Here is a 9,430-nt window from a genome sequence, read left to right as displayed (position 1 = left end):
AGCAGGCTGAGAAGTTTCATTTGTTGCAAAGTCAATTTTCTTATGAAAAACGATGAATGACTTACAGAAAGCAACCATGAACTTTGCGCACAGAGCCGAAGTCTGGAAGAATCACTGTTATGAAGGAGTAAAGGGCCTACAGAACATGTGCCTGGCTGGATTTCAGAATTGCTATGGCCCAGTAACTGGTTGTGCTCTCTGTTTTCTCTCTTTCTCTGAGACAGAGTCAGTAGCAGTTATTCTGTATCTATGCCATTGTTGCATTTGAGTGTGATGTTGGAGCAGGGATGAGGGGGAGTGGTCAGATAACTTGTCCCTATTTTATACATTTTTAGATTGAGAGAAACCAGAAACCAAGGATCTGCATTTTAAAGAACTAATTTAAATAAAAATATTTCAACCTTGAGGCTGAGTCTGACACCAATATGCTATTAAATTCTTGAGAGATCTTGCGAATGAGTATAGTTTACATTTTGGAGAAATGTTCATAATTTGAAGTTGGTGGCCAGACTCTGGTGGTTTTCAAAACTTACTGTGATATTCTTTGATATTGCACCTATTGAGCAATGGGGTCTATGTTCCCTTGAAACTGGGCTCTGTTGCTGCTATTCTAACAGATTACAGCAAAAGGGACAGTCTGACAGCTTTCAGGCTCAGGCTATAAGAACTCAGCCACTTTGACTTCCTGCACTTGGGATAGTGGCTATTGGAACCCAGGTACCTTGTTTTAAGGATGAAGCAGTTACATGGTAAGGTCTTAGGTAGGCGTTCCATTCCCAATTTTGATCCTTGCCAATAGTCAATATCAACAACCAGGCATGTGCTTGTAGAGGCTTTTGGCATAACTAAAGTCCTACTCACTGTCTAGATGAAAATGCACAAAAGTAAGAAACATGATGCTAGGTATAATTAAACCCCAGAATTTTGAAAGATACTAATAAATATTATTTTAATCCTTAAGTTATGGGAAAATTATTATACAACGATCCATAGCTAGAGTAGCATTTAATAGTCTTTCATGAATGAGTGAAATAACTAATGATAAACTCAAGTTTTTTTTACTAATAATCATATTTTATGAAATGCTTAATGTCCTTTGAAACTGAATATTCAAAGGTCAACTAATTTTTTCTAAGACATGAAATTATTTCTTTAATTTTTCATTCTCATCTATTTCCTACTATATCATTGAGAAGTTATACTTATTACAAATGACACATTGATTAAGAATTTTGTCTGTGGTTTTCATTATGCAAATTATAGACTGGTCCTGCTGTCTGAGTGTTGAAAATGTAGTCTGAATGCACTAGGAAATAAGTAGCATATAAAAGAATAACTAGATTCACTAGAAAAATATTTTAATATATACGTAAATATGTGATTCAGTTGTAATTTTTTTTGTTTTAACGTAAATCAAGTGATGATAATAAATGTTTATAACATGCATTTTAGTGTTCCAGGATGCAACACTTAAAATATGCTTTTTTTGTCCACGACTCAATATTCCACTTAGGGATCAAGATTTAAAAAGCATGAAATAGGTTCATACAGTGTCGTGTACAGGAAGATAAATTATACTCAAAATCTGGAAACTTTAGTTCTTGATCAAGGATTAGCAAATGTTTTCCTTGAAGAGTCAGATAGTAAGTAGTTTAGGCAAGGCAAGACCTACCATCTCTGTTGCAGCTCCTCATCTCTGCTGTTCTAACGTGAAAGCAGCCATAGACAGTAAGCAAATGAATGAGTAAAGTTCTGTTCCCTTAAAAGTTTATGCTCAAAAGCAAGTGGACAATTAGATTAAGCCTGCTGCTAGTAGTTTGCTACTACTCTTGTTTTAGACCTTACCTTGCCATTTGTTAGTGTGTAACCCAAGGATAAATCAAACTTAGAGTTTCATTTTTCTTATCAGTGAAGTGAGAATAATAGCAGCAACCTCCTTGACATTCCCAGTATGAGGAAACAAGAAAATGCTTATGAACATTTTTGGAACTGTCTATTGTGTGGTAGATAGACATGTTAAGTTACTTGCCATTATTTTATTTTTTCAAATCTCCTGGCTCTGTTCTTTTAGCTATTTTACTTTGGCTTCTTGTGAAATGGGAAATCATGGTTACTCTTTTTCATTTTGGGTTGGCAAGAAATTTTGGGGGTGTGGGAGTCTTCAGCTCTCTTGGTCTTAATATAAGCAGTCATCTTCATTCCATGGCTTTTGATATGCTACTTTATCAATTGTCCTTCCCTGCCTGTTATCTAAATTAGCTGTCACCGCTTTCTTTGTTATACCCTGCTTCATTTTCTTTATAGTACTTATCACAGAAATTATCTTGTTCTTTTAAATCTTCTCCTCATAATTATCTGTCAGCCCCATTATGATATCAATTTGATTATTTTCTGATTTACTTAGTAATATATCCTCAGCACTGAGGAATGTTCTTGCCATATATTACAGGTTTGACACACATTTGTTGAATGAATTAAATGAATTAAACATACAATATTATCTCATCTTCTAGGCAAAAGTAGAAGTTCTGCTGTGTATCTGGCCTGGTCACTGTAGTTTCTGGAGTCTGGATTAGACATTTTACTTTCATATTACTTAGCAGATTAAATATATCTACTATAATATTTAAAATTTTATAAGAATATTGATGGAAAGTAATTGGAAATGCTTTCAGTATTGAATAAAAAGTATACACGGTGCATTTCACTTGAGCATAATCATCTATCTGGTGCTTAATGATACTATTTACAGAAAGTGTCTCATTTCTGCTTATTTGGTTATTATAGTTCACTTCAACAACAGTGTGCTTTGTCAGCTGCATATCTGCAGACAGTGTGCCAATATGGTGTTTTCCAAATGCCTTATACACTGTAGTTGGCCAATCTTCTGTGTATCTCTCTCTCTCTCTCTCTCTCTCTCTCTCTCTGACTTGATTCTCTTTGGGAAGGGAGTGAGGCTCAGGGGTCACTATTTTTTTTTTAATTGAACATGCACTTGCCAAATTGAGTTTAAGCTGAAGACTGATTGCCTTTTGCAGAGAAACATAGATACTATTGTGCCATGTAACACTGTCACTCACCCACACTGGGTAAAGCAGATCAGAATTTCAGTCAGTATCCATTTCAGCACCTGTAATATGTTGGTGCAAAAGCCTCAGCATTCATTACATGCTTACTGAACCTAACACAGATTTTCTGAAGGACGCTGAAAAATAGAAACAAGGGCAGGTTGCAGGGTCACCTTTAAGTCAGATGTTTTTAAAAAGTTGGATTCCTAAAGGCTAAGGAGGTGTCGGTCTTCATGAAAGGCATAGAAAATCTGTTTTGGGTCTTTTCATCTTTAAATGTTGGTGATCCAGTGAAAAGTCAGATGTTTAAGGTCTTCTTACTTAACAGAACAGTGGTGAAGAGGCCATGGCTTTAACATAGATTATATGTGAGTTCTATGTAGTTAGAGAAAGCAGAGGAAATTGTTTTTTATATGGTCTTGCCATTTTTTTTTTTTTTTGGCCTCCTCTGTGTTTCTAATTTAATCTGGCAGCACTCTCTGAAGGTGTGGTAAGAGATAAAGCGTGACGGTTGTTTAGGCTGGCTTGCCAAGTGATTTGAAAGCTTCTTAAGGATTTTGAATGCTGTCTTGAAGGTAACTGGTAGACACTGACAGGTTTTAGACAGTAAATTACTTTGTCAAGTTTACAATTTAAAAGCTACCTCTGGCTACAGCGTGGGAGATAAATTGGAGTATGCTGAGAATAAAAGCAAGGAGAAGAATTGGGAGCCTGCTGCCACTGTCTAGAAGAACCATAGTATCTCTGAAATAGCAAACAGGAGTCCTGTGAAGAGAGTGGGGAAGGAAGAGCCCGGTGTGGAGAAAAGGGGTTTGGGGGAACCTTCTTCTCAGTGGTGGTTTTTGAGCAGGGCCTGACATCTATCTTGGTTTTTCAGTATGTCCCGAGACCTCTAACTGCTACCCACTGAAACTCTACCACCCCTAGGTAGGGAAGGGTCTGCAAAAGTTAACCCGATCGTAATCTATTCTGAAATAACTAAAAGGAAAATTACCTTGAGTCTTAGCTTGGTCCAAGGAAGCTCAGTTCAGATGTTTGCTAGTTCTTTATATCAGATTGCTAATACGACTCAGTATATTCAAGGGAAAACACACACATACAGAGAGAACCTGCAAGTCCCATGCATTGTGTGTCAATTATAGAACTGAATGGCACAACCACGGAGATGGGAGCTATCCACCCCTGCAAATTCCTACCTTGGAAGCTGCCCTTCTCAGATCCTACACTTCCTGTTCCCTAACAGTCATTACAATGTCACTAGAATGTGACGAGGGCAGGGCAGGAAGCTGAGTCAAAAATCTCAGGGAAGCTAAAACATGGTGAAATTTATAAACCTTAGGATTCATATCTTAGGTGGGGTTGGGCTGTGTGATCTAAAGTGGGAAGCATTGAGTCACTGCATTTTGAATAATGACTGGAGGCTCATCCCACAGTATGCCACTTCAATTACAACTGTGGGCTTCTGAATCTCTGATTTCTAAACACTGTGGTCTTGCATCATACACACATTTGATTTATACGATTAAACTATGCATGCTGGCAAATAATGACAGTATAACAATCATGATGTCGGTAATAATGATAATGAAAGAGGGAGAGAGATGGAATATGACAACGAAAGGAGCACAGGTGATTCTACCCTTCATTTTTGTCCCTCCGAATATGTCCTTGATTGAGTGTGACAAGTGAGAGAGAAATGAGCTGTTGCTTCAGTTGTCTGATTCGTATAGTAAATATTCATATTTCTTCCTGCTTCACATGTTCCTTAGAAGAAAATTAACAATGTCTTCTACGTTCAAGAAAACAGAGTGATTTGTGTGTACACAAGAGGGAAAGCTGATTGCGTTCGTTAGATGGATAAAAAATAATAGTGAAAATGGCCAAACTGCCCAAAGTAGTTTATGGATTCAATGCTATCCCCATCAAGCTGCCAATGACTTTCTTCACAGAGTAGGAAAAAACTACCTCAAACTTCACATGGAACCAAAAAAGAGCCTGCAGAGCCAAGACAATCCTGAGCAAAAACAAACAAACAAAGCTGGGGGTATCATACTACCTGACTTGAAACTATCTTATGAGGCTACTGGTATCAAAACAGCAGGGGACTGGCACCAAAACAGAGATATAGACCAACGGAGCAGAACAGAGGCCTCAGAAACAATGCCGCACAACTACAACCATCTGGTCTTTGACAAGCCTGTCAAAAACGAACAATGGGAAAAGATTTCCTATTTATTAAAGAGTGTTGGGAAAACTGGCTAGCCATATACAGAAAGCTGAAACTGGATCCCTTCCCTACACCTTATACAAAAATTAACTCTAGACGGATTAAAGATTTAAACATGAGATCTAACACCATAAAAACTCTAAAAGAAAACCTAGGCAATACCATTCAGGACATAGGCATGGGCAAGGACTTCATGAATAAAACACCAAAGCAATGGCAACAAAAGCCAAAATAGACAAATGGGATCTAATTAAACTTAAGAGCTTCTGCATAGCAAAAGAAACTATCAATAGAGTGAACAAGCAACCAACAGAATGGGAAAAATTTTTGGCTATCCACCCATCTGACAAAGGGCTAATATCCAGAATCTACAGAGAACTTAAAACAAATTTACAAGAAAAAATCAAACAACCCCATCAAAAAGAGGGCAAAGGATACCAACAGACACTTTTCAAAAGAAGACATTTAGGCAACCAACAAACATATGAAAAAATGCTCATCATCACTGGCCATTAGAGAAATGCAAATAAAAAACACATTGAGATATCATCTTACCCCAGTTAGAATGGCTATCATTAAAAAATCTGGAGACAACAGATGCTAGAGAGGATGTGGAGAAATAGGAACACTTTTACACTGTTGGTGGGAGTGTAAATTAGTTCAACCATTGCAGAATACAGTGTAGTGATTCCTTAAGGATCTAGAACTAGAAATTCCATTTGTTCCAGCAATCCCATTACTGGGTATACATCCAAAGGATTTTAAATTATTCTATTATAAAGACACATGCACACATATTTTTATTGAGGCACTGTTCTCAATGGCAAAGACTTGGAACCAACCCAAATGTCCATCAATGATAGACTGAATAAAGAAAATGTGGCACCATGAAATACTACGCAGTCATAAAAAAGGATGAGTTTATGTCCTTTGCAGGGACATGGATGAAACTGAAAACCATCATTCTAAGCAAACTGACACAAGAACGGAAAATCAAACACTGCATGTTCTCACTCATAAGTGCGTGTTGAACAAAGGACACACAGACACAGGGAGGGGAACATCACACATCAAGGCCTGGGGATGGTGGGGTAGGGGAGGAATAGCAGGGGGTGGGAGGATTGGGGAGGGATAGCATTAGGAGAAATACCTAATGTAGATGACAGGGCAATGGATGCAGCAAACCACCACCATTGCACGTGTAGGCCTATGTAACAAACCTGCACGATCTGCACACGTACCCCAGAACTTAAAGTATAATAAATAAATTTAAAAAAATAACAGAATTGTATTTTTTCACTGTTCCAGAGACCAGAAGTTCCAGATCAAGGTGTCAATAAGGTTGGCTCCTTATGTAAAGTTTGAGGAAAAATCAGTTACGTATCTCTTCCCTGGCTTCTGATAGTTTTCTGGCAATTTCTGTATTTCTTAGCTTGTTAGCATCACCCCAAACCCTGACCCCTTCATTCACATGGTATTCTCTTTGTGTAGGTGACTCTGTGTCTAAATTTCCCCTTTTTATAAGGACACCATAGTCTTGGATTAGAGGCCTACTCTACTCCAGTACAACCCCATAATAACTAAATCTATCTGTAATGACCCTATTTCTAAATATGATCCTATTCTGAGGTATTTGGTGTCAAGACTTCAACACAGGAATTTTCTGGGGACACAATTCAAACTTTAACAGTCGCCCTCCATTGTTGAAGCACCCAATGAACGTAGAAAATTTGCAGGAAATTCAGGCTGAGTGACAAATGAGCATCCCAAAGATTGTATTGTGGTCTCGGTAAGGAGTTGGTTCTATACATGACAATAAACAGAATTTTCTCTTTTCAGAGAGTAGACTCAGCCTGCAAGTCTTGAGTTTCTGCTGTTTCCACTAAAGTAGGAGTGCTACTCTGAAGCACAACACAGCCTTGGTTACTCCCTCCACAGCATCCACGAGGACACAAACAAGAGAACTTGACTGACAGCCATTATGCATAATTGACTAAGCAAGAATCTAACTGCTGGCTTGCTCTCCCTCTGCATATAGGATCCTCATGGGGGCGCGATTCCAGGAATACGCCTGCCAGGCCCCGTCCTGGGCCACCTGTGTGTCTTGAATCATTCATTACAAGGTGTCCTCAACTCAACTTGCAAAATCGAAGTGTCTTAAGCAAGTTAAAGAACTCTGCAGAGAAGTGGCATGGTACCTCAGTAAAGCCTCGTGCGAAATAGACAATGATCAGGTTCAGGCTTTGGGGCAAAAAGAATTAATGAGCTTCAGTTGGAGTGACACTCTGACTTGCGGTTGTCAGGACATCACCCCACATTACCCCTCATCTTCTGTCTCCCACAGAAGGCCTCGCTTCCAAGCTGGATTTGAGTCACTATCATTATCCTCGGAACAGACTTTCTCACAGTTCTTTTTTGCAGACGGTAACATACTGGGGTTAATTTTAGATATCACCAACTTGGAATTTATTTTGGATTCCAGAAGTTTACATTTAGGTCTGCTAAAACGCACAACCTGCAGGGGTGGGTGTATGTGTGTGCACGCGCGTGCGCGTGAAACCCATCAACTTTCTTTAATAACTCTGAATATGAGTTATTTCAGAGTATTTTCAATGGATTGCTAATTTTGTGCCAAAATTAAAATGAAATTTTAAACCAAAAGAACTTACAGATGAATTGCAGAGCTCATTTGCTTTTTACCACATTCTTTCAATTGTGATTTTTTTATCCATATATAATGTGTGTGTGCATATATATATATATATATATATATATATATATATATTTGCCACACTTCAGTTTCTAAAGCTTTATTTTTGGTCATTGTAAGACACAGCATGACCGAATGTGCTATGTTCTAATCTTCATAACAATTCTGTAGGTGACCTCAGTTTCTTAGAAATTAGAAAACAGAGGCTCAGAGAGAGGTGACTTAACTTGCTGAAGGCCATTGGGCAGGAGAGTGGCAGAGCGGGCATTGTGATGATGCTTCCTTGTTTCCAGGCTTGTGCTGTTTTCATTAGCACCGTTTCCTCAGGGCTCTATGCTTAGGCACAGTTCGCAGAAGGGCATTTCCTAATGGAAGCTCCCAAACGACCGTGTATGCCACCGTGTGGGGTGAAATGAACCTATGTGATGGATAGAATCTTCAGATAGCTTGAAGAAGTTAAAATATGGACTCCTCAGACACATTCAACCAAATCATATTTGGTAGCAAGCACTGGGAATGCAAATTTCTGTGCACATAGCCCACAAGTTTGCAATGATTGGCCAATGGTGTGATATACAGACATAGTAGAACTATCATTAGATTTGAATGTAGAATGTGTGGAGTTTTGCTCTGGCTCTGTTATTAGCTGGGTATTTTAAAGGAAAACAGTTCATCTCTCTGGGTCTTTCTGCATTCAAAAAATGAGGAAAAAATCATTTCGTTGTGAGAATAACATATCAAATATTTGAAAGCACTTTATAACGTACAATAAAGTATAAATGAAGCTTTAGACTTCCTGAAAAGTCAGACGTAGAATAAACTTTCACTTATCAAATCATATTTTCCTCTAATAAGTTCCATCATTTCAATGAGTTGTTCAAAGGGGGAAAATATCTGGGTTTTCACATGGAATCAGAATAGCATTTAAGAATGGCTTACTACTGGATTCAGAAAGGATTTATCTGTTATGGTTCCATAGATCCTGTGCTCGTCATTTTCCTTCAATAATCTAGCAAAGAATTAATGGCACTCAAAATCAATCCACCTGCACTTTGCACATATTTTAAATACCCATTAAAACAAATAGAACCAAGTCAACAAATATTTTTTTTTAACACTGCTGCCAACTGAAGTTTCATTAGCTATAGTCACACTTAACCTTCAAATAGCAGGCCCAGGGTCTCCTAATTTCTTAGTCAGTCTGGGTAAAGCCTGACATTATATAGGAGCCTTGGCTAGGTATGATTCACAGTTGATTATTGGTTCAAATCCAGAGACTTAATATTAAATTCATAGTACAACTCCAAATGCCTGTGGGTAAGCCCTCTGCGTACGTTTCTGAGCAGAGCCCAACCCCCTATACCCCTTCAAAGGCACTTTCCCTGTCTCTTGAATTTCTTATCTTTTCAAATGTTGCCTGATTAT

General features: G+C 38.2%; 1 long non-coding RNA gene across 1 annotated transcript; it reads left to right on the top strand.

Moving 5' to 3' along the window:
- The first annotated feature begins 1,527 nt into the window (after nt 1-1,527).
- Nucleotides 1,528-9,125, top strand: LOC119468649. The gene is made up of 2 exons (XR_005197384.1): nt 1,528-2,003; nt 7,135-9,125. It is a non-coding gene; the product is annotated as an uncharacterized LOC119468649 (long non-coding RNA).
- The last annotated feature ends 305 nt before the right edge of the window (nt 9,126-9,430 follow it).

The sequence above is a fragment of the Cebus imitator genome, unplaced genomic scaffold (genome assembly GCF_001604975.1).
Source record: "Cebus imitator isolate Cc_AM_T3 unplaced genomic scaffold, Cebus_imitator-1.0 Scaffold466, whole genome shotgun sequence".
In the NCBI taxonomy this organism is placed as follows: Eukaryota; Metazoa; Chordata; class Mammalia; order Primates; family Cebidae; genus Cebus; species Cebus imitator.
Note: the sequence above shows the minus strand (reverse complement) of the source record. Positions and strands in the feature narration are given on the sequence as shown.